The 9,351-nt window shown below is 44.0% G+C and overlaps 1 long non-coding RNA gene across 2 annotated transcripts; it reads left to right on the top strand.

Moving 5' to 3' along the window:
• Window positions 1–706: 706 nt before the first annotated feature.
• Window positions 707–5,051, top strand: LOC144130668 (uncharacterized). Of its 2 annotated transcripts, XR_013314176.1 has the most exons (4): window positions 707–1,270; window positions 2,027–2,120; window positions 2,649–2,724; window positions 4,783–5,051. It is a non-coding gene; the product is annotated as an uncharacterized LOC144130668 (long non-coding RNA). The 2 variants fall into 2 exon arrangements; XR_013314172.1 differs by having other exon boundaries at window positions 707–2,120.
• Window positions 5,052–9,351: the final 4,300 nt, after the last annotated feature.

Here is a 9,351-nt window from a genome sequence, read left to right as displayed (position 1 = left end):
CGACTAGGGCAGCCAGGGGGTAGCGCGTAGTTTATTGCCCGGCGCGCCCGCGGGCGGCGTCGTTCCCGAAAGCTCGCCTCGCTCACTCCGGCCGGCTCACTGATTGGCTCAACAGCTTGCGACCTTCACTCGGAAGGCTGGAAAATCGAGAAGCGAGCGACTGGCGCTGCGACTGAGCGATACTTTGTGCCCACGTTTGCAGTACTGGTGAACAACATTTAACGCTCATATGCTTGGGTTATCGGCTGCTTTGGGGCGAGTCTTATTTAAGATCGTCCGCGACGCCATCGTCACCGTCCGTGACGCACAGGCTGAGAACTTCAATTCCAGTACGTGCCGAAACAGCTCGTATTTATCGTAACGATACGAACTCGAAAACACGGCTACTTCGATGCGCTAGTGGGCTCTTGCTTTTAAACTACACGCGATCAGGATGCGGCGAGTGCTAGCCGCTGTTGCATATTAGCTAAAGTGAGACGCAAGTATCGATGTAGTTTCGTAACGCAGTTGATATTAAAGCAATCCGCTTGTACTGGTCACCGATTAAGCTGTTAAGTTTCATGACCTCCGGTGAGCGTGCCAGTGTAGCGCAAATTAATACATCGCAGCTACTCTCCATCGTGCCAATTGCGTTCAACTTATCCACGATATTCGCCAGCTTGAGATACGGCGCTTTTCTTCGCTGTTTTTGTCACGGCTTAGTGATTTTATCTGGCATCAAACGAAATTGCATTCTGTCAACACCGTCGTCTGCTCCGTCGTCTGCTAGCGCATCCGGGTCACTTCAGGGGATCACAGGATCGCAGCTTCTACAAACGACATGCCAGAAAAAGTAACTGAAAGCGCTTTAGTATTCCTAAATATTCTAAAAATAATTTAAAATAAATGCAGTGTCTTTGTTGTGAAGATAATATAAATATTCATGGTTTAAAAAACAAATTTTTTTGTCGGTTCCAATTTTTCACCGACACGAAAGTACAGTGACGAAAGCGCAGCCGTCGGCGCCATTGCAGCGCAACCGACGCGTCGTGTTTTGTATTATTTGCCTCTTTGAGGCATTGCTTGAGTGCTTGTACGGCGGACACGTGTGAAGAACTCATTCAATAGGAAGGGGAGCAGGAGTGTGTTTTGGAAGCCAACGACCAGGATTTCGGCCTGTAAACATTGGCGAGTTTCAACGGGTAAGCCATGAAGAAAAACACTCTTGTCAACTGTAAAGGGAACGAAGACTCCTGCGCCGTTTTCTAAGCCTGGATGAATCGCATGGCCGGTGAGTCCCGCTCTGCGTTTCTTTGTTAATGATCTGTATTCACACGCGCTATTTGTATGCGGCTATATAGCGATGTGAGTGGAGGCAGTCCGCCTGCGGTTGCCGCAGCTATAATGCGGCGCCAAAAAAGCAGGGCCTATATCCTGCATGACAAGTGTTGTTCTCATTGTCTTTATGTGCATTTAGTACTCGCGTGCCGTGGTAAATAAAAATGGCACCAGATACCACAACAGAGTTACGCTTTCGCTTGCTAGCGCTTCGAAACTCGGTGCAAAAGCATGGATTTGCACTGCGTAGAAGACGATGAGCGAGAAGTGCCGCGCGGCGGAGCTCTCGCGCTAGGCCAGCTGCGATCAGACACCGCACTATTTTGCTCAGGGTTGGTACTCACCGCATTAGTGCTTGTGCCTTAATATGCGTCATACTAAATTCTGAGACAGTGATCGCATGCGAAAGGCTAGTTCATATTCATCGCCTTGTCATTTGTAAACTTGTCTGTGCTTCCCCAGTGGAACAGGATTTGAGGCAGTTATGTCGAAGTTAGATCAGTCTTGCGTCTCCTGAGCGGTAAACGTTGATGCTTCCTCTCTTGAGCACTGCGAGCGTTCGGAGATGCAACTGCACAATTATTTAGGATTTCTACCTTTTTGCTATATCCCTCGCTTTTGCGGCCCGCATTCAAGTCGTTCGCCATTGTCGATGGTTTTTTGTTACTTATTTTCGCTTTGTTATTTATTCTTGGTTGCGTGCCATTAGCTGTGGTGCCGGCAATTCTCCGAGCTCGGAACTCTTCCCAGGCAAGGGATCCTACCCACAGACCTCCCTTCGCCGCACTCACGAGTGTTCTTTGGTATTTTTTTGTTTCTCTTGCCCTTACTTGCATTGCCAGTCGACACATTTGTGCAGCTTTTAATTGTATGCAGATTTGTTAAATGCGCTAGCAATTTTTCTATGATGCTAAGCTGTGCTGTGAGATATCAAGCTTCTTGCTAGTGAAGGCGTGCTTTTTTCCATTCTCTCATTTAACCAAGGCAGACTGGTTGCAACTTTCAATTTAATACCTAGACATTGGTGCAAGGCACAATGATAGGAATTAATGAAAACCTGCACATCCTATATTCAAATTGGTGTGCAGTATTTCAGCCAGCTCATCTTTCAGTGTGGTTATAACAGTCATTGTGACTCTTCTCAAAGAATTTATATGGGTGCATTACATAAAATCTGTTCATTTGTATTGCCATGGGCTAGCTCATTGGTTTTTATTTACTTATATTACGTCTAAGTTAAGTTTTTAAAGCAGTAGACGATTTCCTCTCTTGTCATTCATGACATGGCTGTAGCCACTGACAGCTGTTGCTCTGGATGTATTTATTTGCAGTTGCCAGCGGCCAGCATCTATTTGGTCATGCGTGCTTCCTGCCTTTGGCTGTGTCATCCCTCCTGATCCATTCATGGTAGTTATTCTTTTTAAGTGATGCTTATCTTAGCTGCCTATTTAGAAAAATATTTTCAATATAGGCTTACAGCTAGGTTTAGAAATGCATGAAACTCTACATGCACTTCACAGCAGTACCCCAGCTTATAATTACCGGAACTGTAGACTTGTACAAAATATAGTCACTGATGTAGCTCTTGACGCAGCTGCAGTGAACATAAACGTGCTTTGGCATTGCACACCTTTTGCCTGGTATGCATATGTGTCCTTGAAAAGGACCTATATGTTCATTTATCCCTTTAAAAACATTGTGCTCTACAATGATGGTTTACCAGTATTTCTGATACGGAGACCAAATTGTCAGTCAGTAATGTAACATTGCACGATGACACCAATCCTTGTATGGCATAGCATCCTTGCAATGCACTGGACAAGCTGCTGTCAGCACAGATTTATTGCTGGTTGATTGCCTTAGCATATGGTTATACTGCACAGTTTGTACCTCTACCTTCTTAAACCTGTATACTTGAAAAAAATAAAATTAGTTGAAAGAAAATTCAAGGAAATGTTACAGTAACTGTCTCACATTTTGGTGGACACTTGAACCGTGATATAAGGGAGGGATATAGGAGGGAAGTAATGAAGAGCTGATGCCCATGTTAGATGCCCCTCTTTAGATAAACATACCTCACAATTAACACAATTGGCACAAAACAAACATGGGACTTGCATGCTCACAAGCACCCTCATGTCAGTAAAACAAAGTGCCAATGTTGCCGTACTTTAGAGCTTTGCTCTTAAAAGCGCAGCTGACTGCTGCTCAAAGTTGAGAGCAAAAATATGTCTACTTTTCCTCATGTGCAGTCTGCGGTGCTGGTGTCATTTGCAATGGTGATTGACATTGAGTTGCATGATGCGCAGTCTGTTCCTGGAGTTAGTGATTTTGTCTGTCGTGTGAATGTGCTGTTAAAATTAGTGCAGAACAATGGTTCTCTAGTTCATTTTAGGTAACTGTGTCCTGTGCCACATGCTACCACCCTTTTTCCTCAAATTTCCTAATCTCATTTAGCCATCTGATTGCCACCCATTCATGCATTCACCTACTCTTGGAATCCTCCCAGTGGTTTAGTGTGGTATTGCTTATATCTTCTCTGCATTACACATGCATTGCACTTCCTCTTTTTTGATTTAGTCAAGATATCTCTGTTCCTGTTTCTTGCATAAGCATAAGAGGCGACTCAAGTGCACCATCTGGGCTTGTGATGCAATGTGTAGGGCCCTTCGTTTTTGAGTAAAACCTGGTTTCCCCTACTGTTGCACCAATAAAGATTCTTAAAGATCAGTTTCAACGCAATTTCTGTGCAAATGTGCCTGTAAGAAAGTGTGGTTTGAAGGTGCACAAAGGCCAAGAACTGTTGGAGTGCAGTGGATGTCACATAATTCTTGTGACAGATTTTTTAAACAATTCTGGCTATTTTATTTCCCTTTTAATGTTTATTGTTTGTCGGTTGATTATAATATTTGAATAAACTGAAAACTACATGTACTAACTGGTATTTCATTCCAATAATTATACCCATTATTATGAAGCTGTGTTGGAAGGTAGGTGTGCATTTAGTATGCGTGCTTTGAATTTCAGTGATTGTTTCTGCAATGCAAAATGGAGGACAGGTCTCTGCTGTGAGAGTTTTTTGCAATAGAGTGAAAGTAGCTGGAGCAGCATTTGCTACTGTGTCACCCAGCCAAAAGTTCTCCCACAGACCACTGAGCTTCTGAATACCTATGGCTTAAAGCTCGAAGCTCTGGTTGCCCTTTCCGAGGTTTTCTGCATTAACGAGTGCAAGCCCAAGGGCTCAGAGCTAACAAGCATTTGAAACCATAGTGCTATACACAGTAGTGCTGGGGCCATGCAGCAAGTCAGTGGGAATTAGGTCGCGATAAACGTGGTTTACTGTAGAAAGCTAGTGTGAAAAAATAGTTGCGCTCACAGAAACCGCTGTTTTTTTCTTAGTCGGTCATTGAAACAAAGCAGTGCATGTAAAATTTGATATCTCACTGATCCCTCAATTTTTTCCAGCTAAAGACCAAGAGTTGCATGGAAGTTGCGCAAGCCACCAAGTTGCGTGTGATTTTTGCCAGTGACCTGGAGCATGCTGGGAAATTAGTGGATGGCCAGTGGTATTCACTCAGTAATGCAAGCTTTTTCTGTAAGTACAGTTTTTGGCATTGCATTGCTTAGGAACGCATGCACTAATCTGACTACTCTATGCCAGCCCATGCTTCAAGGATAATGAAGTACATGAAAAAAATTGATTGCCGAAAAAAAATTGCCGCTTCTGTTATGTTTTTTCAGGAAAGTATTTGCCATTTAAAGAGCAGTGAAAACCTTAGAAATTATTATGTGCTTGTTTTGATTTTTTTCAAATTTCTTCCACATCTATGTTGGCCTGACCTTGTAGCTTGTCTGCATGAGATTGGCTACTACCTACAGTTCGCTTTTTTGTTGCTCCTTTATTGCCTGTCACAATCTTTACTTTGCGTGGCAGTGTCATGCAGTTTGGGAATTAATCTGATCTTATTTCTGCATTGTCCTGAAGTGCAAGCTTGTGTATGTGGGGCAGGTTTATGGTGTCCTTTTGTTTGCTGTAACTGCAGTTTGGCCATGAGGGTTAGAGGCTTAGTCCTTTTTTTATTTTGATGCAGTGTCATATACTTCAGGCATAAATTAATGAAGTAAGCACTATTTTTTGCAATAAATGAACATTCATTATAGCTGTGGCCATTATAAGTGCACTTGACTCTAAAATGAGTCTTCCGGCATTTCGTATTTCATCTTAAAACCAGCCAGAAGACACTAAACAGAAGAGATGAGCACAAGATGAGGCTGGTCTAACTGAAATTTTATTGAAAGAAAGTGGCAAAAGAAGACCTGCAAAGAGATTCAAGCACGTAAAACCCCAAAGCAGTGAGAGGGCAAAAAACAATCGAAAGGCACTGACATACTAGTAAACCATCTAAAAAACTAATTCCTTACAGTGAAGGTTCACCGACGGTTTAGCCAGGCACTTGTTTTTAGCCTTACTGATGTAGTAAGCCTCAACTATATCAGGACAGATTTATCACTTCCTTAAACCACTGATGTGCCGCAGAAATCAGGCGTGCAAAGAGAAAGGTCGTCCTTCGATTGCATTCACGAGATTGAACGTGCAGTGTAAGGTGAAAATTCGCCTTCCTCTCTATACAGTGAAAGTGCTCTCAGCCAGGCGCACATTCAGATATCTGCTTGTCTGCCCGTAGCAGTTTCAGCTACGAGGCAGTGGAATGCAAAAAGCCCGTTTACTTTTGCAAGTGGTGAACATTTTTTATCTGCCACTGTGCATAGCGGACGATTACCCGTAGTTGTATCAAGCCTAGTTTGAACGAAGAAGCAAAGGGCTCCTACCTTACTTTTAGCGGTCAAGACAACAGCAACATCATACTTTGGTGCAACTTTCTTGGGACGGTGCGAAATGGCATGGAGGTAAGGGGTATAGAGCCCGTCTTTTTGTGCTGCTCAACTACGTCAGCATCATGTGAATGGTGTCCCGTTTCCTCGAGAGAGTAAAAACACACTCTGACAGGTGCGCGAGATGGGCAAGTGGGAACCCAGGTGCCATTGGCTTGGAAACCTGCTCCGGGAATGCATTCTAAACACTGTAATGGCATGACTTCTATAAAGCGGTCGTGATGCATGCGATTGCCAACCTGTCCTTCACCAGCCTCTAGTGGTTCAACTCATAGCTAAGAGGCTTCCTGATCTTGGGCTGTGGCGCCAACATATGTGGTCGTCCGCAAAGCGCAGGTCTAAGTCAAGAAGCTACAAACGGTTATGCTTAGTGAAATTCAGACATAAAAGATAGGCTTTGACCATATGCCTAAAGATTTCTAAAACGTCTTGTGCCAACTTATCTGAGCCCTCCTTGTGCAAAAAAATTAGGTAGCTATCAACATAACGAAATGCTACTATGCCGAGGTCTTCCAAACAGGGCTTTGATGCGGTATCGACTCTGGACAGAAGAATGTCGCAGAGGAACAGTGCAACCTGGGACCCTCTGCATATGCCTGATTTCTGATGTAAATACCGCCTTGCCAATTCACAAAAGTGGAGTTCTGTGGAGTTCTAGTTTCTTGTGGACAGCAACCTGGACAGGTGCTCTGCAGTGAGCATCGACATGGAGGGCCTGCACTATTCATTGTCACATGTGCAAATTGCATCAGGGTGAACAATGAACATGCTTTTACAGATGAGTGCGTGATTTCGGTTGCTGGCTTCATGGGGCTGTTGTCCTACTGCAAATCCGCATTTGTCAGTTGGCAGGGCGGTATTTACATGCAGGTCGTACCTTTGCTCAGCAACATTTTTTTGTCTATAGTCGATAAGGCATTAGAGCCCTGTTTGGAAGACCTTGGCATATTAGCATTTTGTTATGTTCATGACTATCTAATTTTTCTGGACATAGAAGGCTCAGATAAGTTGGCACAAGATGTTTTAGGAGTCTTTAAGGCATGCGGTCAAGGCCTGTCTTTTACATCAGAATTGTCTAAGCAGAACCGTTAGCAGTTTCTTGATGCAGACCTGCGTTTGTGGACGAATATGTTTGTCGGGGCTACAGCTAAAGATCGGGGAAGGCTCTTTTTAGCTACGAGTCGGACCACTCGTTGCTGGGGAAGGATGGTGAAGAGGTGTATTTGTCGCTGGTTAAGGTCAGTAAAGATGGAAACACTTGATGGGTGTGCAATCGTGTGCATGACATCAGCTTTACATAAGTCATGCCATCACTGCTGAGGACGCATTCCTGTAGCAGGTTTCCAAGCAGCTGGGTTCCCACTTGCCCATCTCAACAACCTGTCATAGTATGTTTTCACTTGCTCGAGGGTAAGGAGCACATACTCCGCTGATGCTGATACACCTTACCTCCACAGTATTTCAGTCTCAAGAAAGTCGCGGGAAAGCATAATGCTGCTGTTGTCTTAACAGCGAAGTGCAAGACAGGAGGCCTTTGCGCCGCCATTAAAAAGGCTTGATAAAACTGGGTACTTGTCCACAATGGACAGTGTGACAAAAAAAGGTTCACCACTTAAAAGTAATGGAGTTTATTGCGTTCCACTGCCTTATGGCTGCAACTAATATGGGCAGACAGGCAGATATCTGAATTTGGACGACTGAGCACTTTCACTCTATAGGGGGAAGGCAAATTCTAATCTTGCACTGCATGCTCAAACTTGTTAATGCAAATCTGAGGATGACCTGTCTCTTTGCACGCCTAATTTCCACAACACATCAGTGGTTTATGGAAGGGATAAATATGTCAGTAGATAGTTGAGGCTTACTACATCGGTAAGGCTAAGGACACGTGTGGCTATGCCATCGGTAAACCTTCACCGTAAGGAATTTGCTTTTTTAGATGATTCATTAGTATGCCAGTGACCTTTGATTGCACTTCGCCCTTTCACTGCTTTGGGTTATTGTGCGCTTGTATCTCTTCGCGGGTCTTCTTTTGCGGCTTTCCTTCAATGATGCCGCCGCGGTGGCTCAGTGGTTATGGCGCTCGGCTGCTGTCCAAAATGACGCAGGTTCGATCCTGGCCGCGCCAGTCAAATTTCAATGGAGGCGAAATTTTAGAGGCCCGTGTACTGTGCGTTGTCAGTGCACGCTAAAGAACCCCAGGTGGTCGAAATTTCTGGAGCCCTCCACTACGGCGTCCCTCATAGCCTAAGTTGCTTTGGAACGTTAAACCCTCAGAAATCAAGTAATCAAAATCTTCAATTAAATTTGTTAGTCCCGCCTCTTGAGCTCATTTCTTGTGTGTTCTGGCTGGTTTTAAGTTGAGTCAGTACCAACTCGGCCAGTCATAAGCCTTGTTCAGTATTACAACATTTTGAATAAAGTGAGAAGTTTACTAGGCTATGTTGCCGGGGATCATGTCCGCAGCAGTTGTGGGCAACTCAGAAGAGATAGCGTCATACGATTGGTTGTGTAATTGGCAGAGGATGATGTGAGGATGCTGCTCGAAAACAAAATTTCATAATCGGATAATTATTTGCAGCCAAAAATGTCCAAAAAATGGCTGGGCCAGTGAAAAAGTGCCGCGAAATTTGAAAACGCTGAGAGTAGGTGGAGCTACAGCATAGTGCCAAGTTTGAAAAACTGGAAGTATGGACAAATCCAAAGCTTGGCGCCAAGTTTGAAAACTCGAAATGAGCAATCATGTGACCAGTGATAAGTGTCCTATACTTAAACAGGAGATAGGAAAAAGAATGATAAATTAGAGGCAATTGGGTAATTATTGAGAAGCGAAAGGCAATGAACGGGTGATTAGACTTGGCGGGTATTCAGTGATTGGGCAGGAACGATCCATGGAGGTAAATTTGAAAACTCGATATCGTTGCTGGGATGAAATGAGGGTAAAGAGTTAATTGATAACCAATTAAGTCAACGAGAAAACAACCATGTCGCCAAATTTGAAAGGCGACCAGTGTCGAGGAGGCGTCAACGCTTTCACATTTTTTTTGCGCAGGTAGCAGCGGTGATCTCTATTTTTTTCTTTTTTTCAGCCAAGACAAAAACCATTTTTCTTGGCTCATGGGCGATGTATCTAGGAACCTG

This window comes from Amblyomma americanum, chromosome 1, assembly GCF_052857255.1.
Source record: "Amblyomma americanum isolate KBUSLIRL-KWMA chromosome 1, ASM5285725v1, whole genome shotgun sequence".
In the NCBI taxonomy this organism is placed as follows: domain Eukaryota; kingdom Metazoa; phylum Arthropoda; class Arachnida; order Ixodida; family Ixodidae; genus Amblyomma; species Amblyomma americanum.
This window is presented reverse-complemented; position numbering and strand designations above follow the sequence as displayed.